The following is a 26,821-nucleotide window of genomic DNA, read 5'->3' on the forward strand; positions in this document are numbered from 1 at the left end:
GACACCTTTGTAGCTTGTGCGTCAGACTGTTGCTAGTTTATTTTGCAAGTTGCTCAAAATAACAAACAAAACCAAAACCAAACAATAGCCGTCTGGTTCCTGCCTATCTCACTCGTCTGGCTCCTGCCTATCTCACTCGTCTGGCTCCTGCCTATCTCACTCGTCTGGCTCCTGCCTATCTCACTCGGCAGCCCTAGCTAAACTCATGACACAAAACACAAAGAGCATTTTCAAGGGCAAAACAGAGCAACTTACAGTTCAGTAGTTAGAAAAGCGACCGCTCTCAGAGCTCCTAGGCTTGCAGCTCCTCAAACAGACTGCGCACACTCACAGAGAGAGAGCTCCTGGGTCAGGGCTGCTGACTTAATTAGTACATCTGTGTGAGCAGTCCCCCAGGCAGGTAAAACCTGGACTGGCTCTGGGTGGTCAGGGAACCCACCCAACTCTTCCCTGACCGGATCCAGGACCCTAAACTGGCTTTCTTTTTCCCAGGAAGCTTCTAGAAACAAAGAAAACCAAACCATCCTGGAGGCTTTTAACACATGAAGTGCCGGAAACTTGGTGCAATGTACGTACACACCATCCAGCACTTTATCTGCCAAACAGTATATGTAAACTTCTGGTTTCCCTGTGAGGGGCTTGGCATGTGGGGGGGGGGGGGTTTATAGTATTGGATAACCCCTTTAACCATTAATCATAGGCCAGGCTAAAGAAAGTCCTGTATCTTTATCGGCTACTACATAATGAGCCAGGTGAACAATATTCCATGAAAATGAGTGAAAATCTCAGTAATGCCATTCTGGATGTCAATTAATACTGTTACTGGAAAACATAAACCCCAACATCTCATTTATCTAATGTCATATTTACACATTAAAGGGGTTATCCTATGACTAATGTAAAAAATGAAAATCAGACATCATATAGTCCATGACAACCTCATTCTAACAAATCTAGAGCCAGCCCTGCACCTCACATGGATCCAGAGATCTCCCCATTCATTGCTCTGCTAGATTTATATCAAGCTGACAGCTCAGGGGGAGTGTCTATTCTGCTGCAGCTCAGGGGGCGTGTCCATGTTCTCCCTATCACAGCTCAGGAGGCAGTTGAAGGATGAAACTGAGCATGTGCGGCCATCTCAGTGAGCAGGTCAAAGAAATAAGAAAAAACTAACAGCAGGTGGCGCTATACAGAGACATTTTATTGAATAACTAAGTAGCTATCCAAAATGTTTAATTACATGCAATTACAAAAGTATTCAGATCCAGCTGCTAGTTTGAAAATTGTAGAACTGTGTTTTATCGTAGTAAAGAATATTGATGTAGGCAGAGTAAAAGGAGTTATCTTGATACATTTTAAGCTTTTTTACTCACAGTATCTGCTTATCTGGAGGACTTTTTTCCCTTTCTGTGGGAGGACAGCAGCTCATGAATCTGTATCTCTCAGGGAGCATTGCAACGCTCGTTAACCCCTTCTTCCCCTGCAATGAAAATAGTTACTCACATATAACTCCAGAGATACAGATGGTAGGTAATGCCCCCACAATTTCCTTCTCCACTACAGAGATATAACTATATATTTCTATAAATTTTTAAGTAGGAATGAATGAATAAATTAATTAATTAATTGTGTCTCCACCGCTTCACTATGAGATTACTACACCAGCACTGAGGGGATGGGAGGGGGGCAAGGAAGCTACTGAGCATGTCAGCCCACCTCTGAATGCAGGAGAAGGTGGACCAGAAGGACAAACAGCAGGGGGCTCTATCAAGGAGGAAAATGTAATTTACCATTTATTGTATAATACCGTAATACTTTTTGTGGGATAATCTCTTTAAGGAAATAAAGATGTTCTGTGTGCTCCGAATTAGAACTGAATGTTACATCTACCCAGATGGATGGGAGATTGAGAAAATGCAATGCAATTGGGGAATACGGAAATATTTTCCTCTTTTTACAGAGCAAATTATTTATACAAATAATTTCACTATCTCTAATCATTGCAATGTAAATAATAAAACATGTACAGTGCAATACTCTATCAGACCAGCAGATGGCAGGCTGTGTTCAGTATAGTGTTCCCGAACCCTATAGCAGAAGCTATGGCACCTCAAAGATGCAGATTATTGTGGGGCAGATTATTATGAATGAACATTACTATTAGGGATGAGCAAATCGAAGTCCATGAAGCTAGGGAATTCAGCATAAATTCAATTTGCTGCAAAGCCGAATTTTCTCGTGCTTCGCAGTAGCGAATTAATTTAACCGGAAGTGTAAAAACTAATTATGATAATAATACTTACCTGCTCTATTTGCTCGTGATGAGCCGCCAGCTGATATTTTACTTATAGATCTTGGCCGAAATCCAAAGCACAGTGATGATGTCATCTCGAGCTGCGCGAGATTTCGCACCAGACCTTTAAGCAAGATGACGGTGGCCGGCCCATCGCAAGCAAATGGATCAGATAAGTATTTTTTTTTATTTCGTTTTTTTATTTCACACTCTTTTATGTACAGTGGATATAAAAAGTCTACACACCCCTGTTAAAATGTCAGGTTTCTGTGACGTGAAAAAATTAGACAAAGATAAATCATTTCAGAACTTTTTCCACCTTTAATGTGACCTATAAACTGTACCACTCAGTTAAAAAACAAACTGAAATCTTTTAGGTAGAGAGAAGAAAAAAATATAAAAATAAAATAATATAGTTGCATAAGTGTGCACACCCTTAAACTAATACTTTGTTGAAGCACCTTTTGATTTTATTGCAGCACTCAGTCTTTTTGGGTATGAGTCTATCAGCATGGTACATTTTGACTTGGCAAGATTTGCCCACTCTTATTTGCAAAAACACTCCAAATCTGTCAGATTGCGAGGGCATCTCCTGTGCACAGCCCTCTTCAGATCACCCCACAGACTTATAATCAGATTCAGGTCTGGGCTCTGGCTGGGCCATTCCAAAACTTTAATCTTCTTCTGGTGAAGCCATTCCTTGGTTGATTTGGATGTATGCTTTGGGTCGTTGTCATGCTGGAAGATGAAGTTCTTCTTCATGTTCAACTTTCTAGCAGAAGCCTGAAGGTTTTGTGCCAATATTGACTGGTATTTGGAACTGTTCATAATTCCCTCTAGCTTAACTAAGGCCCCAGTTCCAGCTGAAGCAGAACAGCCCCTTGGAATGATGCTGCCACCACCAGCTTCACTGTGGCATGGTGTTCTTCTGGTGATGTGCAGTGTTGTTTTTGCACCAAACATATCTTTTGGAATTATGGCCAAAAAGTTCAACCTTGGTTTCATCAGACCATAACACCTTTTCCCACATGCTTTTGGGAGACTTCAGATGTGTTTTTGCAAAATGTAGCCTGGCTTGGATGTTTTTCTTGGTAAGAGAAGCCTTTCGTCTTGCCACTCTACCCCATAGCCCAGACAGATGAAGGATACGGGAGATTGTTGTCACATGTACCACACAGCCAGGACTTGCCAGATATTCCTGCAGCTCCTTTAATGTTGCTGTAGGCCTCTTGGTATCCTCCCAGACCAGTTTTCTTCTCGTCTTTTCATCAATTTTGGAGGGACGTCCAGTTCTTGGTGATGTCACTGTTGTGCCATATTGTCTCCACTTGATGATGACTGTCTTCACTGTGTTCCATGGTATATCTAATGCCTTGGGAATTCTTTTGTACCCTTCTCCTGACTGATACCTTATAACAATGAGATCCCTCTGATGCTTTGGAAGCTCTCTGTGGACCACGGCTTATGCTGTGGGATGTGACTAAGAATATTCCAGGAAAGACCAACTAGAGCAGCTGAACTTTATTTGGGGTTAATCAGAGGCACTTTAAATGCTGGCAGGTGTATGCTGACTCCTAGTTAACAGGATTGTGAATGTGATTGCCTAATTCTGAACACAGCTACATCACCAGTTATAAGCAACCACATTATTTTAGTTTTTTTTTGTTTTCTTCCCTCCACCTAAAAGATTTCAGTTTCTTTTTCAATTGAGTGGTGCAGTTTATAGGTAACATTAAAGGTGGAAAAAGTTCTGAAATGATTTATCTTTGTCTCTTTTTTTTTACAGCACAGAAACCTAACATTTTAACAGGGGTGTGTAGACTTTCTATATCCACTGTATATCAGATGCCGCAATCATGTCTGTACATGCATCTGAGGGGTACAATGACGGGGGGGGGGGGCGGCACAATCGGAGCTCCCTATCATTGCACCCACTACTTACAAAGTAATGTGCTCGTTCCCAAAAATCTGCCCTTGTAAGTGCGCTGCCGATTACCTGATGAGCCAGCAAAACGCTCATTCATCAAGTGAAATCATCTTTCATGCAGCACGTTAAAGGGGTCCGCTAGGCATGTCTGATAGGTGTGGGTCCCACCTCTGGGACCCGTATCTATCTTTAGAACAGAGCCCGCAAAGTGACGGAGGGTGCACCGCACATGCGCAACTGCCCTCCATTTATTTGCCGAATATAGCCAAGTGCCGCACTCAGCTATTTTTGGAAGCCCTGTTGAAATTAATTGGAAGTGCACCACGCAAGAGCGGCCATCTCTCCATTTACTTCTGTGGGGCTTACGGAAATAGCTGAGCACGCCACTTGGCTATTTTCGGCACTCTCATAGGAACGAATAGAGGGCTGCTGCGCATGCTCGGTGCAGGCCCCTTTCTAAGGATATACCAATGCTAATGGTTTGCAAAGCTTTTGACACCTACTGGATATAGGCTGTTCATCATATGTGATGTTCACATGCAGCAAGTCAAAAGGGCGGTGTGGAGGATGGGAGTACTTGTACTCACAGTTCAGATACTCCCTGAGAAGTCAGCGGTGTACAGAAAAGTGGATTTTAAGCGCACCTTTCACTTTCCTTTAATAAAGTACATTACAAAAACTGTTATTAGGGACATGTTAACAAAAATGTATTCAAAAGTTTAGTTACTCTTTAAGAATCAGAAGGACAACTTGACTATGCCCAACTTAGGGTTGAGCTCAAAACAACATTGCTGAAGGGACTGTCTGAACCATCGCCACCAACTCGGAATCTATTCTAGTAGAAGCTACAGCAACCATCCACGAAGATTGGACTTTAGACTGAAAAATAAAAAATGAAAAAAGTATAGTGGCGACACATTTAACAAACGGTGTGCGACATTGTGTATTTGTCATGAAAAAAAACTGGCTTCAAAACCAAGCAGTCACTCCGAAAAAGTCGCATTGTAAAGGGGACGTGTCATCTCATACATTGGGGACTCCAAGGTCAGATAGGTGCACCTATCCCGCACCTACCTCTGGAACGAAGCCCGCAATGTGAAGGAGAGCGGATGTGTGGCCAAAAATAGCCAAGCAGCGAACTCGGCTATTTTCGGAAGTCCCACAGAAATTAATGGGAAGTGGACGGCACAAGAGCGGCTACCACTCCATTCATTTCTATGGGGCTGGTTGAAATAGCCGAACTGCATATTTCAGACAATGGGGGCATATCCTAGTGCAGTGATGGCGAACCTTTTAGAGACCGCATGCCCAAACTGCAACCCAAAACCCACTTATTTATCGCAAAGTGCCAGCACAGTAATTTACCCTGAATACGAATATAGTATATCTTCCATGTACTTTATCATTTAGCCATAATAGCCGGCCTACATTCAGTGCGCGGCCTGTGCCGTTCATAGCGCGCCCTGCGCTGGTGAATGGCAAGAGAAGTCTAAGGAGTATCGGTACACCATACATACCTCCCAACTTGTTGGACTGTCAAAGAGGGACACTTATGGTTCATTGCGTGAAAGTCCATTTTTCCTGCATATTTATATACATTAATAGTTTTCTTAGTGCACAATAGCGCAAAAAGTATCTGAATAGAGAAATTTCTAAAAAAAACAAATTGCATCAAATAATGAAATAATTTAAAAAGGTGGGGTCTAATATACAGAGAGGGAACAGACAAACACCTTCTGGATCAATATTGTAATTGTAAAATTGCAAATCTACCCCTCAGATAAAAAAAAAGGGACATTTAAAGAGAAAAGAGGGACTTGGGTCAAAAGTAGGGACTGTCCCTCCAAATGAGGGACACTTGGGAGGTCAGCACCATAGACTAGGTTCGCCACCACTGTCCTAGTGATATGCCCCCAAAGTATGAGATGGACCAATCCCTTTAAGACATTATACACCCCCCAAAGGTTATATTCCCATCTGCAGCACATAACTCCAGTAGTCTGGTCCGGCAGGGGAGCACACTATAGCTGCACAGCCCCGTTGACAACTATGGGATCTTACAGGGATCCAGTGGGTTCCCAGTATAAATGTTGGCATTCTGCAAAAGAGAAATTGGCAGGATTTGTCTGGTGGGCCAATTGTCCGGCAGAATGCTGGCATTTACACCAGAAACCCACTGGATCCCTGCCAGATCTCTTCATAGTCAGCAGGTATCCAGCAGTGCCGGACACAGTAAGGGCTTGTTCACACGACCGTGCCGTGTTTTGTGCCGCCCATGTGCCTTCTGCAATTTGCGGAACAGAACGGACGGCCCTTTAAAGAACTGCCTATTCTTGTCCGCAAAACGGACAAGAATAGGACATGACTTATAATTTTTGCGGGGCCACAGAACGGAGCAATGGATGCGGACAGCACACGGAGTGCTGTCTGCATCTTTTGTGGCCCCGTTGAAGTGAATGGGTCGGCATCCGAACCGCAAAAAATGCGTCTCGGATGCGGAACCAAACCACGGTTGTGTGTGTGGATGAGCCCTAACTCTCTGGTAGTGTGTTCATCTGCTGGGCCAGACTATGGGAGTTATGTGCTGCAGATGTGAATGAAGCCTGAGACAAGCAGTCTAAAGATGCGCAAATGTATCACAGTAGCTCATGCTCGATGATAGTTCTGTCATTTATGTTGGCACTTCTTAAAGGGGTTGTCCCATGAAAATATTCTACATTTTTCAAACCAGCACCTGGATCGGAATACTTTTGTAAGGGCACTTTTAAACTTGCGTTAAAGTTTTCTGGTATTGAGTTCCATCCTAGGGGCTCAATACCGGAAAATAACTGATCGGTTTTATCCTATTGCATGGTGCCATATGAGCAATTACTTAACTGGAATAAATCTCTGACATCAAACATAACTGAAATAAAACACCAAACCAAAATTGTGGTAGAAAATTGGCCGTGGTCCTTTATTAAGGGTAACATAAATATAATACTGCTGATAATAATAACCATCAATAATTAAATAACCAATCAATAAATACTGATTAAATATTCATTAAGTCCACAATTGTCCCCCCAGCAAAACTGGGTGACTAACCCCCCTCTAATACAGGACCACGACTTAAATGGGGGAGGGCGGGCGGGACAACGTCCTCTTCTTCCAGGCTCCGTGGCGGACAAGCTCCGGACCTGCTGTGACCTTCTTTAAATACTTAAATTTCCCGCCCTAAAACATCATTAGCCAATCAGCAGCTGGCAGAAAACAGGTACCTCAGCAACAGGTAGGCAACCAGGTACCAATCAGAATCTTTACACAGATTCACCTCATAACGCTGAAAAAGAACACATGTTACTAAACAGAAAAGGCGGGAAAAAGGGGAAAAAATGGAAATTAAACCAACTACTACCCCCAATATGCTCAATGCCACCATGGTGGGCATTCAGTATACACTTCTGTGCCCACTATTATTCTGAATGGAGAGCAATCCGTTCAGGATGCATCAGGATGTCTTCAGTTCAGTCCCTCTTACGCTATTTGGCCAGAGAAAATGCCGCAGTATGCTGCGGTATTTTCTCTGTCCAAAATTCCGGAACACTTGCCGGAATGCCGGATTTGGCATTATTTTCCATTGAAATGCATTAACCAAGTGTTCCAGCAAAACGGATCCAGTTTTCCCGTCTGCGCATGCTCAGACCTTTTAAAAATGCAAAAAAGAATAAAAATACCGGATCCGTTTTTCCAGATAACACCGGAGAGACGGATCCGGTATTTCAATGCATTTGTTAGACGGATCCGCATGTAACTAAAGGGGTTTTCCCATCTCAGACAATGGGGGCATATCGCTAGAATATGCCCCCATTGTCCAATGGGAGTGGGTCCCACCTACACCTACAATGCGAATGGAGCCGGGAAATGAACGGAGGGCATTCACTTCTATGGGAGCAGTGCTTGGTGGTCGATGGACCCCGGGAAATCCGGGGTCCTCCAGCCACTACGCTCCTCGCTTTCTTCTCATTGTAGGTGCTAGGACCCGCACCTATCAGACAATGGGGGATATCCTAGTGATATGCCCCGATTGTCTTACATGGGATAACCCTTTTAAAAATGTATTCACTGAAATATATACAGCGCCACCTGCTGCTTGCTTTTTCTAATCTCTCTGTCCTGCTGACTGAGATGGAAGCACATGCTCAGTTTCATCCTTCAACTGCCACCAGCTGCAGCAGAAAGGACACATCCCTTGAAAGTACACACCCACTGAGCCGCTAGCTTGAAATAAATCTAGCAGAACATTTAGGGTAGGTCTACACAATGACATTTTGTCGCACCAATGTCACGCGTCAATTTTTTGAATGTTAGTCTATGGTGTCGCACTGCAACATGCTGCGACTGTGACACGACAGTCGCTAAAAATCCATTTGAATTCTTCTGCGACTGTCGCGTTGCAGTCGCAGCATGTCTCATTGCGTACACCATAGACTATCATTCTAAAAATTGTCGCGCAACATTGGTGCGACAAATGTGGCAGTGTAATTGTGCCCTATCTGTTGCGCGACACATGTCGTCGTGTAGACCTAGCCTTAGAGTAATGAATGGGGAGATCTCTGCATCCATGTGAGGTCCAGGGCTGCTTCTAGGTTTGTTAGAAAGGTATTGTCATGGACTCTATGATGTCTGATTTTCATTTTTCACATTAGTCCTGGGACAACCCTTTCATCGATATCGCTTCTTCCCATGTGTGCAGTTCCCGAGGCGCAGTGGACCATTCTTTTTTTGTGCATTTATTTCGTAAACTGGTCTAAAACTTGTATGCGTCCAATTTTATCACACATTCTAGGCGCAATCACATTCGGAATTATGAACCTGTACCACAGATATGAAACCGCTGTTATGTTCCCTCTTTGAGAGACATTTTCCACGTCTGCAGATCACCTGGTCAGACATTTATGAAATCTTTTATGTTTATGTGAAAATGAAAAATGTTATATTTTAGTAAATGGTGTAAAACTGTTCCTAGTGCTGCACAATTATTTTCTGTATTGACTTCTAGTCTTTATTCTTTTCATCCTGTCTCCATACACTTTGAAACTTTGCGCAAAATAATGAAATAAAATGCAAAAACTACAATTCCCGGCATGCATTGAGCTCCCGCATCATGTGACACGCCCCGTGACTCCGTTCTAAGCCCGCCTGAGGCGACGCGGGTGGGCGTGACAAGCTGCAGTTCCTGGTTGCTGATTGGTTAGCTGAGGCGTCGATTACCATTGGTCCTTTTCAAGCCTCAATTGCCAGTTTGGACTACACTTCCTGTTCGCTTCCGGTTTCCGGCCCCCTGTTGAATAGAAGGAGAAGCGACAGGAGGAAGTGAGTGAGGAGTCACGTGACCACAGGCAGGGAGACGTTGTGGGGGGACGGGGGCTGATCTCTCCGGTGTCTCGGTGCAGGCAATGGTCAGATATTAGTCGGGGGGGTCTGGAGACTGACGTCAGTGACGTGCCCGCTGTTACATTGGGGTAGATGAATAGTGCACACTGTAGTTACTGCTCTTCCATTGCTGCTTAGCACAGATACCTCTAGCTATTGTGTGGCCCCGAGAGCCACCGAGGACAGGACCCCGAAGAACACTTCCACAGGAGGCTCCAGGATCCATACAGGTAACTGGTGGCGTGCAGCGCCCGCTGGGGGTCCGAGACCCTAATCTGGCCCCAAGTCCAGAGGACATGAAAGATGCAGACTATGTCACTCAGACCTGAAACAAGCCTTAGGGGCGCCGCTGATCTCATCCACACATCAAGACCCAAACCCACAACCAGTGCACATGCACCGCTTATCTCACCCGCATCAGAATCCACAGGCACCGCTTATCTCACCCGCATCAGAATCCACAGGCACCGCTTATCTCACCCGCATCAGAATCCACAGGCACTGCTTATCTCGCCCGCATCAGAATCCACAGGCACTGCTTATCTCGCCCGCATCAGAATCCACAGGCACTGCTTATCTCGCCTGCATCAGAATCCACAGGCAGCACCATTGTGACCTGCATTAAGATTCGATACCCACAGGCACCACTTCTCTCTCCCACACATTGGGACCCATACCCACAGGCACCGCTTATATCTCCCTCATGTCTGGACCCACCTGTCTCGCTTTGCTTCAAGATTCTTTGCCTGCAGGCACCACTTCTCTCTCCTGCACATCAAGACCTAAAACCACAGGCACGATATTATACCCACAGGCAGCATGAGAGCGCAGAGGCATGACTCACTCTCACATCGAGATCCCATGGGCACCACTTATGTCATCCGTATACCAGGATCCCAAACCCATGGGCACAATATTATTCACACATCAAGATCCCAAGTCCACGGGTGCCACTTATCTCAAAATATATAGACCCCACTTATCTCATCTACTCATCAGAGCCAAAACCTTTAGGTCACGTTTGTCTTCATTGATCCATATCAATACTAATATCTGAAGACTTGATGGTTCCTCTTATCTCTCCCAGTTATACCAGTACCTAGACCCCAGTGCCTGTAGATCCTGTTTCTCTCCTAATCATATTGTACCCATATTATGACTGTAGGTCCAACATACAGTCTTCCATACTAATGGTAGCTTCTCAGGAACCAAAACCTGCAGGCACCGCTGATCTCCACCAGCTCCCACACATCAAAATCTTCAGGGGCCATTTATCTTTAGCCATACCAATACCAGTATCTCAAAACCTGCATGTCCAGCTTATCTCACAGGCCATTCACATGGTGACTCAACCTGTAGGACAACTTTCGGAGTGTTCAGACGCAGCAGACTTATTTCAAATATCATTGATCAACTGTATTAGGGAAGGCGTGCGCAGTGCGTGCCGCCTCCCTTCTCTCTTCCTGCTCACCATAGACAGCAGCAGCGAGCAGGAAGGGAGACGGCACCCACTCGCTGCGCGCGCCTTCCCTTCATAGAGCTGATCAGCGTGGGTGCCGGTTGTCGGACCCCTGCCGATTTGATATTAATGACCTATCCTGAGAATAGCGCATCCATATTAAAAACACGGAGAACCCCTTTTAAAGCGGTTGTACAAGCCTAGGAAGACTTGGCTGGTTTCTTCCAAAAACTGTGTGACCTCTCTCCAAAGGTTGTGTGTGGTATTGCAGCTAAGCCCAGTGGAGCAATGCTGCAGTACCACTCCCCACCCGTGGACAGATGTGGCGCTGTTTCTTGAATGGCTGTCCCTACAACACATGATCGGCGGCGTATTTCAGAAGGCGAGCCGCTCTTACAGATCAGCTCTCTCTTCTGGTTCATAGAGTGGGTTCCCAACGGGGGTCCCTATCTGTGTCCAAATGTCTACATGAGATAAACCTCTCAACGACTAAGGTGGCTTTTACATCCTTCATACTTGTATTTATTAAAGAGGTTTTTCTGGACTTTAAAGGGGTTCTCCAGCTTTTTAACACCTTCTGGCTCCCTTGGCCCACCGCTGTTTGTCGTACTTCGGTCCGCTCTTGTAAACTTCCAGCACTGATGGGGCAGTCACGTTTCCTGCTGCAGCCAATGACTTGCCTCATCGGTGACATGTCCGCCAAGCATGAGGGGCTAAAAAATATATATTTTAAAAATCCAGCATGTCCAATCTTTGTCCCTTGTCAGGTCATGTATGATTCTGGTGAAATGAAGAAAAAAAAATATATATATTATTATTATTATTTTAAATCCTTGAAGCACTTGGCGTTCCTGCGATCGCTCGGCCCCGGTCTGTGCACTTCAGGTTCCCCTTATGCTGCCATGAAGGAAGCTTCTTGGTAGGCGTTCGGTGCTTGTAGCGATGGCACTGTTTACTTTGCTGTGTGACTCCTCTCTGCGTGCCAAGCTTCTAGAACAGGTCCGAGCAGTTTGTGCGCTGCCGATGACCTGCTGCCGGAAGAATGTGAATTGCACTTGAGTTTATATAAAACCCTGAAAGTGAAACTTTGTGTAAGGGGAAATAAGTCAGAAATCTAAGCTTCACCCCTCACCCATTCCCAAAATAGGAAGAAGCTGCGATCTGGGGGCGTTCTTCTGCGTGGTCCAAACGTCTCCTTTATTCAGAGGAGTTCTCTGCCTGAGACAGAGTGTGGATGCGACTGGAGAACTCCTGCGGATACGATGAGTGTAGCTATTAGCACCTATTTACCTAACAGAGGCCTATTTACCTTTACTATCGGGGTGGTATGTGCCGATGATGTCACGTACGTTGCTCACGAGACCGCTCCAGCAGTGAGCATGTGACCACGGAGACTGATGATTGGCTGCAGCCGTCACGTGAATGATATTCATGACATCGTTGCTGCAGGATTGGTGGGACCACCAGAGCTGCGGCAGTGATTTTTATTTTTTTAACCATGTCCATTTCTTAAAATCTCAATGAAAATCTGACAGTTTGAGTAGAAAACCGTAAATTTTTTTTTTCTTTTTTACACTTTGAATGTTACATGAGAAGCTCTGGGCAGTGCCAGAGGGGCCCTGAGTGGTCTATAGAGCCCTTTGAATTCTGGGAATGGATGGTGGCCCAAGATCTTGGACCGTTGTATTCTCACAGTAGTTGAGTAAAGCTTGTTATTCCCATTGTTCTTTGTCGCAGGATGTTCGCTCAGTTGCTGTGCGTCTGCCTAGCTGCCGTCTCAGTCGTGGCTGCTCAAGTCGTTGATGACTGCAAACTGAACAAGATGTCCCCCTCTGAACAGGCTGTCCTCGACAGACTGGCCCCCTTGAAGCACAAAAGGTAACGGGATACAGTCACGTCTTTCAGGATAACGGCAAAGCGCTCAGCCACGCTAGAGAGAGAACCTCGGAGTACTGAGCTATGCCATAGTACAGGCGCCATGTCTACAGCTCTGCCACCTGTCGGGTCCCTTTAATTTTAGGTTCTTCTAAACCTTCTGTTTTAGGAAGGGCTCACTAGGGTTTTAGGGTACTTTCACACTGTTGTGGGGATCCGTTGCCGGCACTGCCTGATGGATCCAGAAATCCATATGCAAACGGATATAATTTGTAGACTGATCCGGATGCGGCTCAGTCTGACAAATGCATTGAAATACCGTATCCTTCTCTGGGGTGTTATCCGGAAAAACTCATCCGGTATTTATTATTTTTAAAGGTCTGCGCAGACCTGAAGACCGGATCCGTCAATGCGGCAATTTTAATTCTGGATCCGGCACTAATACATTTCAATGGAAATTAATGCCGCAAGCTGCAGTATTTTCTCCGGCCAAATACCGTAAGAGGGACTGAACTGATGCACACTGAACGGATCGCTCTCCATTCAGAATGCATTAGGATTAAACGGATCAGTTTTTCTCCGGTATTGAGCCCCTGGGACTGAACTCAAATCCGGAAAAGAATAACTCTAGTGGGAAAGTACCCATAGATGATAATAAAAAATTGGCGTCAAATGTTTTAATATATGCAAATGAGCCTCTAGGGGCAACAAGGGCTCTGCTCTCTCTGCATCTGCACTTTAGAAGTCGGGGCTGGGCGTGATCACGTTTTCACTGCCTGGTCCTGTTAATCAAAGTGGAGAAGGTGTAATGGTAACGCCTCCGTTGCTCCTAGAGGCTCATTTCCATATATTAAAACATCATTTTTCTCAGCAATGAGGGCAGATATGAATATGGGACCAAAACAGATGCTTTCAGCTGCCGAGCGCACATGTAACAGGTCAGCCAGTGTCATAGGTACAAAACTGCTGACAGATGCCCTTTAAAACTACTCGCACTAGGGGGAAAAAAGCAAGCCCTTATACGGCTACGTCAATTGACAAAGTTATGGCACTTAGATTGTAAGGATGAAAAAAGGAAAAACAAATGCAAGCCCTAAGGCCCAAAATAGGAGGGTCATTAAGGGGTTAAAGGAATTTCACTTCTTACTGCTTATTGTTTTCCGAGATGCCGGGGAAGTCCTGCTGCTAAAGTATATGGATTTCATGTCTTGTTCTACTGCTTCAGGTTTGAGACCACCACTGACGATGGCAAAGACTCCTATACCTACACATTAGTAATTTGTGGTGGGGTCTTCAATGGCAGCAATGAAGGATTGGTGCAAAACAAAACGAAAGAACAACGTATCACTGTGGTCGGCCGCATCAACGACACTCGCATCATCAATGGACGTAAGTTCTCGCTGCCGAAAAAGAAAACTGCACCGCTCCTGTCCAACGGTCGTGTCTGGTATTGTGGCACAGACCCATTGGAGCAAATAGAAATGGCAGCCATTATACCTCTCCTTATAGGAGTTGTCACCCACTTTTTTCTGACTCCTGGAAATGTAAACCTTGAGACTGAGAGAGGAGAAGTTGTTGCTTGTGGGGGGGAGGTTGGCGGCACACTTCTTACATCAGGCCATGTAAAGGGGCCTTTACAGGAAGAGATTGTCGGGAAGGAAGGATTACATGGTGACTAGTTCCTTTCTGTACAGTTCCTCTTCTCCCATAATTAGGTTCATTAAAGGGATTCTGTGACCAGGTTTCACCCCTGTCAGCTAAACATATGCTGATGTTCAGGGCCTCATCACGATTCCTAATGTGGGCTTCTAAATGTGATCTGTAGCCTTATTTTGCTAAAAAAACAGCTTTTACTAACCTGTCACTCAAAGAAATAAGGTGCCCAAGGGGATGTCAAGGGATCCAAGCTGCCGGCCGCACCCGCCGCCGTTCGTACCCAGCGCCGCCTTTCCAGACTTCTGCGCCGCCTCCTAATCCTCTGTGCCGCCTCTCGCTCTCCCTCCCTCCTCCTGCTGTAAGATCTCGCACATACAGGGGTTGAGTGAAGTGCCGGCGCATGCGCACTTTGCTGTAAGAAGCCAAATTGAGAAGTCCGCACGGGCGCATCAGGCAGAGCCCTGTGCGCACGCGCGAGATCTTACAGCAGCAGCAGCAGCAGCAGGAGGAGGAGGAGGAGGGGGAAGGAAGGGAGAGCGAGAGGTGGCACAGAGGATTAGGAGGCGGCGCAGAAGTCTGGAAAGGCGGAGCTGGGCACGAACGGCGGCAGGTGCGGCCGGCACCTTGCATCCCTTGACATCCCCTTGGGCACCTTATTTCTTTGAGTGACAGGTTAGTAAAAGCTGTTTTTTTAGCAAAATAAGGCTACAGATCACATTTAGAAGCCCACATTAGGAATCGTGATGAGGCCCTGAACATCAGCATATGTTTAGCTGACAGGGGTGAAACCTGGTGACAGAATCCCTTTAAAGTGCATCTGTCAGCAGATTTGTACTTGGGAAAGGTACACGTCTGCTGACAGATGCCCTTTAAAACTACAACTTTACAAGGCAAGTAATTGTTTTCTTTTTTGGCAGCTGATTGGATCTTACTGACTTATTCTTCTGGAGAGAATTTCGACACTGACTGTGGTGGAGAGCCAAGGAAAGCGATGATTATGATATCCTGTAACAAGAAAACACTGGCGGTAAGAACTTGCTTACTATTGGGGGGGCTGAGAATTGACAGAAATTGCCAAAAAGCCTAATTGCAATGTTTGTTTATAGAAGACCTTTCACCTCTCCTGACGTGTGTTTTTTATATCCCTATCCCTCCTATATAACAATTCAACTTTTCCTATAACTCTGTTCGGTCCTGTTCCTCTGTTATTCCTTCATAAATGGACAACTAGGCGTTACCATTGTCCTTGCTAATGGGGTGTATTGTAGTGCATTGCTGAGGAGATCAGACCTCCAAAGGTTGTAGTCCCAGAGTGGGATAGAAATAAAGTGTAAAGAGGAAAAAAGTGTTTTTAATAATAAAAAAACAAACAAAAACCCTTTCCTCTGATTTTATAGATTTTATAATAAAAATTAAGGGGAAAAAAAAAGAATAAACACACACATTGGGTATTGCCGTGTGCATAACAACCAGCTCTATAAATATATCACTTTACCTCCCCCTTCAGATAAACACTATAAAAAAAAAAAAGCGATCAAAAAGATGCACCCCAAAATAGTACCAATCAAACTGTCACCTCATCCCGCCAAAAATGAGCCCCTACACAAGACAATTGGCCCAAAAAAAAATATAGCTCTCGGAATATGGAAACACTAAAATAGAAAAAAGGAAAAAGTGGCAGCACTGTCTCTAATGCAAACAAGGGGGTGCAACTGGCCCAATATGGATATTAGCAAATCCAATGCATAAAAGTAAAAAAAAAAAAAGTGGGCAGCACTCCATAGGATAAAAAGGTACAAAAATCTTTATTTACTCAAACAGGCTCCAGCATAGAGCCGAAACGTCGCATGTCCTGTTTGGGTAAATAAAGATTTTTGTACCTTATGGAGTGCTGCCCACTTTTATATATATATATTTTTATATTATACCCCTCAGGTGAACTCTGTAAAAATAAATACCGTCTATTTCGCCCCATAAGACGCACTTTTTCCCCTGTGTCTTATGGGGCGAATACTGCCATTTTGCATTGCAGACTGCGATGTATCAGCTGGAGGGAGGAGGGGCTGGTGGCATGCAAATGCGGCGGGGCCGGTGCGGTCACTGTACTCCGGCCCCGCCGCTCGCTCACTTCCTTAATGCCTAAACCTTTTATAATAGCTTTCATTGAAGTTCTGATCCCCAGCCCCATCTGTACTATTTACTAAATGTCCTGTAGCAGGCAGAGCAGGACGGGCGGCCGACCGTAACTCACTGATGTCACGTGCCTGCCCCGCCTACTTCATTCATAAAGTAGGCGGCGCAGGCACATGACATCAGTGAGTTACTGCCGCCCGCCCGCCCTACTCTGCCTGCTACAGGACATTTAGTAAATGGTACAGATGGGGCTGGGGATCGGAACTTCAATGAAAGCTATTATAAAAGGTTTAGGCAATAAAGCAGTGAGTGAGCGGCGGGGCCGGAGTACAGTGACCGCACCGGCCTCGCCGCATTTGCAAGACACGGCCCCTCCCACAGGTTTAGCTTCGGTATATTAAGGCATCTGTGGATGCCACTGTTATGGGGTGGGGGATATGTGGGTGACACATACATATATAGCAGTTCCATCCACAGATGACCCCCCCCCCATAACAGTGCCATCCACAGATGACCCCCCCCCATAACAGTGCCATCCACAGATGACCCGCCCCCCCCCCCCCATAACAGTGCCATCCACAGATGACCCGCCCCCCCCCCCCCCCCCATAACGGTGCCATCCACAGATGACCCGCCCCCCCCCCCATAACGGTGCCATCCACAGATGACCCGCCCCCCCCCCATAACTGTGCCATCCACAGATGACCCGCCCCCCCCCCCCATAACTGTGCCATCCACAGATGACCCGCCCCCCCCCCCCATAACGGTGCCATCCACAGATGACCCGCCCCCCCCCCCATAACGGTGCCATCCACAGATGACCCGCCCCCCCCCCCATAACGGTGCCATCCACAGATGACCCGCCCCCCCCCCCATAACGGTGCCATCCACAGATGACCCGCCCCCCCCCCCATAACGGTGCCATCCACAGATGACCCGCCCCCCCCATAACGGTGCCATCCACAGATGACCCGCCCCCATAACGGTGCCATCCACAGATGACCCGCCCCCCCATAACAGTGCCATCCACAGATGACCCGCCCCCCCATAACAGTGCCATCCACAGATGACCCGCCCCCCCATAACAGTGCCATCCACAGATGACCCGCCCCCCCCATAACAGTGCCATCCACAGATGACCCGCCCCCGCCATAACAGTGCCATCCACAGATGACCCGCCCCGCCATAACAGTGCCATCCACAGATGACCCGCCCCGCCCCCCCCATAACAGTGCCATCCACAGATGACCACCCCCCCCCCATAACAGTGCCATCCACAGATGACCACGCCCCCCCCATAACAGTGCCATCCACAGATGACCCCACCCCCCCATAACAGTGCCATCCACAGATCCCCCATAGTAGTGTCATGCACAGACCACCATTAGTTCAAAACCCACCAAAAGCACACCTTTTGGTTAAAAATATATTTTTTCTTATTTTCCTCCTCAAAAACCTAAAACGCGTCTTATAGGGCGAAAAATACGGTAAATAAAAACTGTGCCAAAACAACCAATTTATTTGTCACCTTGCCCTATAAAGTGTAATAATGAATGATCAAAAAATCATATGTACCCAAAAATGGTACCAATAAAAACGACAACTCTTCCTACAAAAAAAACGAGCCCCTGCTCAAGACGATCGGCAGAAAAAAAATACATATATTTTTAAGGCGTTTAGAAAATAGAGACACAAAAACATAATTGTTTTTCAAAAATTCTTTATTATGTAAAACTGAAACATAGAAAGTAGGCATATTTGATATCATCTCGTCCGTAACAACCTGCTCTATAAAAATAGCAGATGAACATTGTAAAAAACAAAAATAATGGATTAAGGCTACTTTCACACTAGCGTTCGTCGGTCCGCTCGTGAGCTCCGTCTGAAGGGGCTCACGAGCGGAGCAGAACGCCTCCGTCCAGCCCTGATGCAGTCTGAATGGATGCGGATCCGCTCAGACTGCATCAGTCTGGCGGCGTTCAGCCTCCGCTCCGCTCGCCTCCGCACGGCCAGGCGGACAGCTGAACGCTGCTTGCAGCGTTCGGGTGTCCGCTTGGCCGTGCGGAGGCGTGCGGATCCGTCCAGACTTACAATGTAAGTCAATGGGAACGGATCCGCTTGAAGATGTCACCATATGGCTCAATCTTCAAGCGGATCCGTCCCCCATTGACTTTACATTGAAGGTCTGAACGGATCCGCTCAGGCATCTTGCGCACTTAGAAATTTTTCTAAGTTATTAATGCAGACGGATCCGTACTGAACGGAGCCTCCGTCTGCACTAATATGATCGAATCCGTTCAGAACGGATCCGATCAAGCGCAAGTGTGAAAGTAGCCTAAATTGGAAAATCTGCCAAAAAAGTGAAATTTAGAAATTTCATCTCCATTTTCCTTTAATTTTTGTGGAACACCTAACGGGTTAACAAAGTTTGTAAACATCAGTTTTGAATAACTCTAGGGGTGTAGTTTCTAAAATGGGGTCATTTATGGGTGGTTTCTACTATGTAAGCCCCACAAAGTGACTTCAGAACTGAACTGGTCCTTTTTTAAAGTGGGTTTTTAAAATTTTCTTAATTTTAAGAATTGCTTCTAAAATTCTAAGCCTTCTAACGTCCTAAACAAATAAAATGACATATTCCAAATGATGCAAACATTGGGGAATGTTAAAGGGAGTCTGCCTCCTCCTCCATATGGCCATACACAGTGCTTACATTGTCCTATAGCACACCTATACATGAATGTCTGTCTGTCTTTTTCTTTACACTTGCAGAAGCTGGAAAAACTAAGTTGAATTAATATGCAAATGAGCACTCGCAAGTGCCCACGGGCGGCGTTCACTGTGTTGGAGCCCAGGCTGCCCTGCCTTTTGTTTGTTTCCCTGCCCCAGCCTCTGTATATGCCCGCCCTCCTATTCCCTTGCATTATCCTTCGGTCCGGCCGAGATCCTGCGCACTGCCGGGCCGGGGCATGCGCACTGCAATGCCCATTGGGCATGGCATCGCTTTAACTGCTGCGCATCTGCCGGCGAACGCCCTGTTGCCGCTGGTCTCGCGCCGTTCAACTGTCTGGTTTCAGTATTGTGTGGTAAAAGAGCTTTTATTTTATGTAAGAGTAAAGGCTCATGCCCACAATCGTAAGTGCCCTGTACCCATGCTGCAGACCACAAATTGCGGTCCGCAATGCAGGGCACTGGTCGAGTATACTACATTTGCGCATGCAGACCCATTGACTTGAATGGGTCTGCAATCCGTAACATACGCCTAACGATAGAACATGTTCTATCTTTTTGCGTTGCAGAGGCACGGATGGGAAGCCCACGGAAGCACTTTGTAGTGGTTCTGTGGGCTTCCACTCTGTGCCTCCACTCAGCAAAAGATAGGTGAAGTCCTATCTTAGGTCCACAATCCGCAAAACAAGACCGATCTAAGTCAATGGGTCTGCCTCCACACCACCGAGTGCACACGGCCAGTGCCCATATACTGCGGACTAGCCGGTTACGGTCTGCATTATAGCCAGTACGCTCGTGGGCATGAGCTATGACAGAAGAGGAGTCTGGTGGCTTCTGGCACATTACAAATATATAGGTACAATAGACTGCGTTTACTCTTCCTTACAAAACTGGTTCATAATGTGTAGGTACCTATCATGTATTCAGGTGTGTGTAGTTGTGAAGGCCGCACAGCTTTAAGGCTGGCAACGTATATATCAGTTTTGTCCACCCCATGTACCTGTATACAGCCTCTTTCCACTTCAGGACACCGGTCCAACATCCATAGTGTGAAAAGAGCAGACATAACATGCAGCTTTTTTGGTGCTTAGAGATATCTGGCGTCAAAACTGATCCACCGGATGCCATAAATGATCCCATATACAACTGTGGGATCAGTTCTGGCGTCAGTTTCCCCGTAGTGTTTCTGCACCATGCCGGATGGAAACTACGCTGGACATGTGTGCACCTAACTGATGGGCATGTGGATGATGGGGTAGTGGGAATTTTATGGGACTTGAGTTCCTGTATAACAGTTTAGTTGATGCTGCTTTGTGCTAACGTATTTGTGCCTCTATTTCAGGACGGCTTCACGGTAGTTGCTGGGCATAGAGACAAGACAAATGACTGTTTCTACCTATTTGAGATGGACAGCAGTGTTGCTTGTCCTCCTTAGGAGTCTCATCTCAGCGTGGGCTCCATCCTTCTCATTGTGTGAGTTCTCTCATGGACTGTAGGAAAGTAGAAAACGTTCATATGGCCCAGTATCTGGTTACTGTAGGTTTCTTAACCTAACCAAAGTGTCAGCAGTGGAATAATTTTAATCCAGCACCTTGTTACCTCCATATCTGCCTCTGTGCTATACCCAGGGAGTCAGGCTCTTCTTAACCACTTCAGCCCCGCTAGCTGAAACCCCCTTCATGACCAGAGCACTTTTTACACTTCGGCACTACACTCCTTTCACCGTTTATCGCTCGGTCATGCAACTTACCACCCAAATGAATTTTACCTCCTTTTCTTCTCACTAATGGAGCTTTCATTGGGTGGTATTTTATTGCTGCTGACATTTTTACTTTTTTTGTTATTAATCAAAATGTAACGATTTTTTTGCAAAAAAATGACATTTTTCACTTTCAGCTGTAAAATTTTGCAATAAAAACGACATCCATATATAAATTTTTCGCCAAATTTATTTTTCTACATGTCTTTGATAAAAAAAAAAATGTTTGGGCAAAAAAAAAAAATGGTTTGGGTAAAAGTTATAGCGTTTACAAACTATGGTACAAAAATTTGAATTTCCGCTTTTTGAAGCAGCTCTGACTTTCTGAGCACCTGTCATGATTCCTGAGGTTCTACAATGCCCAGACAGTAGAAAACCCCCACAAATGACCCCATTTCGGAAAGTAGACACCCTAAGGTATTCGCTGATGGGCATAGTGAGTTCATAGAACTTTATATTTTTTGTCACAAGTTAGCGGAAAATGATGATGATTTTTTTATTTTTTATTTTTCTTACAAAGTCTCATATTCCACTAACTTCCTAGAATTTTTAAATTTTTGTCGCAACTCGCCATGCCCCTCACGGAATACCTTGGGGTGTCTTCTTTCCAAAATGGGGTCACTTGTGGCGTAGTTATACTGCCCAGGCAATTTAGGGGCCCAAATGTGTGAGAAGTACCTTGCAATCAAAATGTGTAAAAAATGGCCTGCGAAATCCGAAAGGTGCACTTTGGAATATGTACCCCTTTGCCCACCTTGGCTGCAAAAAAGTGTCACACATCTGGTATCGCCGTACTCAGGAGAAGTTGGGGAATGTGTTTTGGGGTGTCATTTTACATATAACCATGCTGGGTGAGAGAAATATCTTGGCAAAAGACAACTTTTCCCATTTTTTTTTTTTATACAAAGTTGGCATTTGACCAAGATATTTATCTCACCCAGCATGGGTATATGTAAAATAACACCCCAAAACACATTCCCCAGCTTCTCCTGAGTACGGCGATACCAGATGTGTGACACTTTTGCGCATCTAGGCTGCAAAAGTGCCCAAATTCCTTTTAGGAGGGCATTTTTAGACATTTGGATCCCAGACTTCTTCTCACGCTTTAGGGCCCCTAAAAAGCCAGGGCAGTATAAATACCCCACATGTGACCCCACTTTGGAAAGAAGACACCCCAAGGTATCCAATGAGGGGCCTGGCAAGTTCATAGAATTTATTTTATTTTTTTCCGCATAAGTTAGCGGAAATTGATTTTTATTTTATTTTTTCTCACAAAGTGTCACTTTCCGCTAACTTAGGACAAAAATTTAAATCTTTCATGGACTCAATATGCCCCTCAGCAAATACCTTGGGGTGTCTTCTTTCCAAAATGGGGTCAGTTGTGGGGTGTTTGTACTGCCCTGGCATTTGAGGGTCTCCGCAATCATTACATGTATGGCCAGCATTAGGAGTTTCTGCTATTCTCCTTATATTGAGCATACAGGTAATGAGATTTTTTTTTTCCGTTCAGCCTCTGGGCTGAAAGAAAAAAATGAACGGCACAGATTTCTTCATTCGCATCGATCAATGTGGATGAAAAAATCTCTGCCAAAAAAAAAAAAATGGAGGGGAAAGGCGTCTGCCAGGACATAGGAGCTCCGCCCTACATCCATACCCACTTAGCTCGTATGCCCTGGCAAACCAGATTTCTCCATTCACATCAATCGATGTGGATGAATAAATCATTGCCGGGATTTATTTATTTTTTTTAATATATATACAAAGTGTTTGCCAAAGCATAGGAACGCCGCCTCCTCCTCAGCTCGTATGCCTTGGCAAACGCAAACGTATCTGTTACTGCAGAGTAGAAATCTCGTCTTGCAGCGCCGCATACACTGACTTGCGTGTAATCTGACAGCAGTGCAATGCTTCTGTCAGAATGCACATCAGTGCTGCAGCTAATCGATCGGTTGGTCCACCTGGAAGGTAAAAAAAAAGAAAAAACCAGGCCGCAACGCAATAATTTTATTAACTTTGCAACAGAACATATAAACTTTAACTTTAACTGAACATTAACTTTTTTGCTTACTGGTGTTTTTTTTTACCTTTATAGAACAAACCTCTCCTTCCCCATGGGTCAATGTGCAAAGCGCAAATCGCCCAAAGATGTGGCGAAGTGTGTTATGCACTTTGTCCCAGGTGAAAGGAGACGTTTGCAGCAGCTGTGTGAGTGAATGGGCCCTAATAGCCCTGTGTGCCTATCCTGGTGAGATGATCCCTATGCTAATAGTGTACCTGTGAGTGGTACTTCCGGAAACACTCTCCAAAGCATAGGGCAGGGTGGTCAGGACAGAAATAGCGGGTGTCACGCCTTATTCCACTCCTGCTACAGACACTACATCTTTTTCGGGGTGACGGTTGGGTTGAGGTACCAGGAACGACATTGGGGAAATGTCGCTCGTGTAGACGGCTAACTACACTGGTGGATGGGGCCACGGAACCTCCTGGGTACAGGAGGTTCTCGATGATCTCTTCCTGAAATTTGAGGAAGGATCCAGTTCTCCCAGCCTTACTGTAGAGAACAAAACTATTGTACAGAGCCAATTGAATTAAATATACAGACACCTTCTTATACCAGCGTCTGGTTCTGCGGGAAACTAAATACGGAGACAACATCTGGTCATTGAAGTCCACCCCTCCCATGTGGAGGTTATAGTCGTGGACTGAGAGGGGCTTTTCAATGACACGGGTTGCTCGCTCAATTTGTATTGTCGTGTCTGCGTGAATGGAGGAGAGCATGTAAACGTCACGCTTGTCTCTCCATTTCACCGCGAGCAGTTCTTCGTTACACAGTGCGGCCCTCTGCCCCCTTGCAAGACGGGTGGTAACGAGCCGTTGGGGGAAGCCCGCGCGACTAGTTCTCGCGGTACCACAGGCGCCAATCCGTTCTAGAAACAAATGCCTAAAGAGGGCCACACTTGTGTAAAAATTGTCCACATAAAGATGGTACCCCTTGCCGAATAAGGGTGACACCAAGTCCCAAACTGTCTTCCCACTGCTCCCCAGGTAGTCAGGGCAACCGACCGGCTCCAGGGTCTGATCTTTTCCCTCATAGACCCGAAATTTGTGGGTATAGCCTGTGGCCCTTTCACAGAGCTTATACAATTTGACCCCATACCGGGCGCGCTTGCTTGGGATGTATTTGAAGCCAAGGCGCCCGGTAAAATGTATCAGGGACTCGTCTATGCAGATGTTTTGCTCTGGGGTATACAAATCTGCAAATTTCAGGTTGAAATGGTCTATGAGGGGCCGAATTTTGTGGAGCCGGTCAAAAGCAGGGTGGCCTCTGGGACGGGAGGTGCTGTTATCACTAAAGTGCAGGAAACGCAGGATGACCTCAAATCGTGTTCTGGACATAGCAGCAGAGAACATGGGCATGTGATGAATCGGGTTCGTGGACCAATATGACCGCAATTCATGCTTTTTTGTCAGGCCCATGTTGAGGAGGAGGCCCAGAAAAGTTTTAATTTCCGAAACTTGGACTGGTTTCCACCGGAAAGGCTGGGCATAATAGCTTCCCGGGTTAGCGGTTATAAATTGTGTGGCATACCGATTTGTTTCTGCCACAACTAAGTCTAAGAGCTCCGCAGTCAAGAACAGCTCAAAAAATCCCAGGGCCGAACCGATCTGAGCCGTCTCAACCCGAACTCCAGACTGGGCGGTGAAAGGGAAAACTACAGGTGCGGCTGAAGTTGGGGACTGCCAATCAGGGTTTGCCAGCACCTCTGGGATTCTAGGGGCTCTACGGGCACGTCTTTGCGGTGGCTGCGACGGGGTCACTACTGCACGTGCCACCGTACCAGCTTCAACTGCCCTTCTGGTGCTCGCTACTTCACCAGGTTGTACGGCAGTGCTGGTACTAGGTCCAGGAAGGGCTGGGCTGCTGGTGTATGCCTCACCACGTAATCCGACAGCACCAGCCCCACTCTGCTGCTCTTGAAGCGGGTCCTGCGCAACCTGCGGTCTAGCGACTCGGGGCCGGGTACGCCTGGTGCTATCAGGGACCTCAGCCTCCTCGTCCGAACTTTGGGTCAGAGAGCCACTGCTTTCTACAGGTTCGTATTCTGACCCGCTGGATTCATCAGATGAGGGTTCCCACTCCTCATCCGACTGGGTCAGAAGCCTGTAGGCCTCTTCAGAGGAATACCCCCTGTTAGACATGTGGGCAACTAAATTTAGGGGTATTCCCTGAGACTACCCAAGAAAAAAAAGCAAGCCTGTCTTACAAAGGGGAGGCTAGCGAAGTACCGGAGGCCGCTGCGGTTGATAAAAAATATCAAAACTGATTTTTTTATCGCCGCAGTGCGTGTAAAGTGAATGTGCAGCGATCAAAAAAAAATATTTTTTTTTGTCACTGCGGTGGGGCGGGTGTGGGCGAACGCACGTGTGGGCGAGCGATCAGGCCTGATCGGGCAAACACTGCGTTTTCGGTGGAGGGAGAACTAAAGTGACACTAGTACTATTATAGATCTGACCGTGATCAGTTTTGATCACTTCCAGATACTATAAAAGTACAAATGCTGATTAGCGATACGCTAATCAGCGAATAACGGACTGCGGTGCGGTGGGCTGGGCGCTAACCGATCCCTAAACTACCTAACCAAGGGGCCTAAACTATACTGAAACCTAACGGTCAATACCAGTGAAAAAAAAAAGTGACAGTTTGCACTGATCACTTTTTTCTTTTCACTTGTGATTGACAGGGGCGATCAAAGGGGTGATCAAAGGGTTAATTGGGGTTCAGGGGGGTGATCTGGGGCTAAAGTGTAGTGTTTGGTGTACTCACTGTGAAGCTTGCTCCTCTGCTGGATCCAACCGACGAAAAGAACCAGCAGAGGAGCAGGCAGCCATATAACAGATCATATTTACAAATATGATCTGTTATCTGGCTTCTGATTGGATTTTTTTAAAAATCAGCAACCTGCCAGCCAATGATCGCAGCTGGCAGGTTGCTGACGAAATACTCCTGTGCGACATGCCGGCCCGAACTGCGCATGCGTGCGTCGTCTCGCGAGATGACGCGTATATGCGTGACTCTGCGCAGCGCTGCCGCCTCCGGACCGCACATCTGCGTTAGGCGGTCCGGAGGTGGTTAAAGGGCATCTGTCAGCAGATTTGCACCTATGAAACTGGCTGACCTGTTGTATGTGCGCTTGGCAGCTGACGGCATCTGTGTTTGGTCTCGTGTTCATATGTGTCCGCATTGTTGAGAAAAATTGTTTTACATAGTTGCATAGTTAATACGATTGAAAACCAAGGGATCGGTGGGGATGCGAATACCAGAAGGAAGTGAGACTCAGATTTCTACACATTTTCATAAGCATTAATGTTGTTTACTTTTAAGAATTCATCTAAACCCTTTTTAAAACTATTCACTGTTCCTGCAGTGACCACGACCGGAGGAAGTCTATTCCAAAGCCAGAATAATATATGTAAATGAGCCTCTAGGAGCTTCAGGCGCACTGTCATTGCAGAGAGAGCTGAGCCCATTGCTCCTAAGGCTCATTTGCATAAAATAAAACATAAATTTTCCCCTCA

The 26,821-nt window shown here is 46.1% G+C and overlaps 1 protein-coding gene across 1 annotated transcript in view; it reads left to right on the forward strand.

The window, feature by feature from the left end:
- Positions 1-9,564: 9,564 nt before the first annotated feature.
- Positions 9,565-26,821, forward strand: part of M6PR (mannose-6-phosphate receptor, cation dependent) — a 76,257-nt gene continuing 59,000 nt past the window's right edge. Inside the window, exon 1 of the mRNA XM_044296275.1 lies at positions 9,565-9,865. The gene's annotated coding sequence lies outside the window, so the exon portion shown is untranslated. The remainder of the gene's footprint in view (positions 9,866-26,821) is intronic.

Source organism: Bufo gargarizans, chromosome 6 (genome assembly GCF_014858855.1).
Source record: "Bufo gargarizans isolate SCDJY-AF-19 chromosome 6, ASM1485885v1, whole genome shotgun sequence".
In the NCBI taxonomy this organism is placed as follows: Eukaryota; Metazoa; Chordata; class Amphibia; order Anura; family Bufonidae; genus Bufo; species Bufo gargarizans.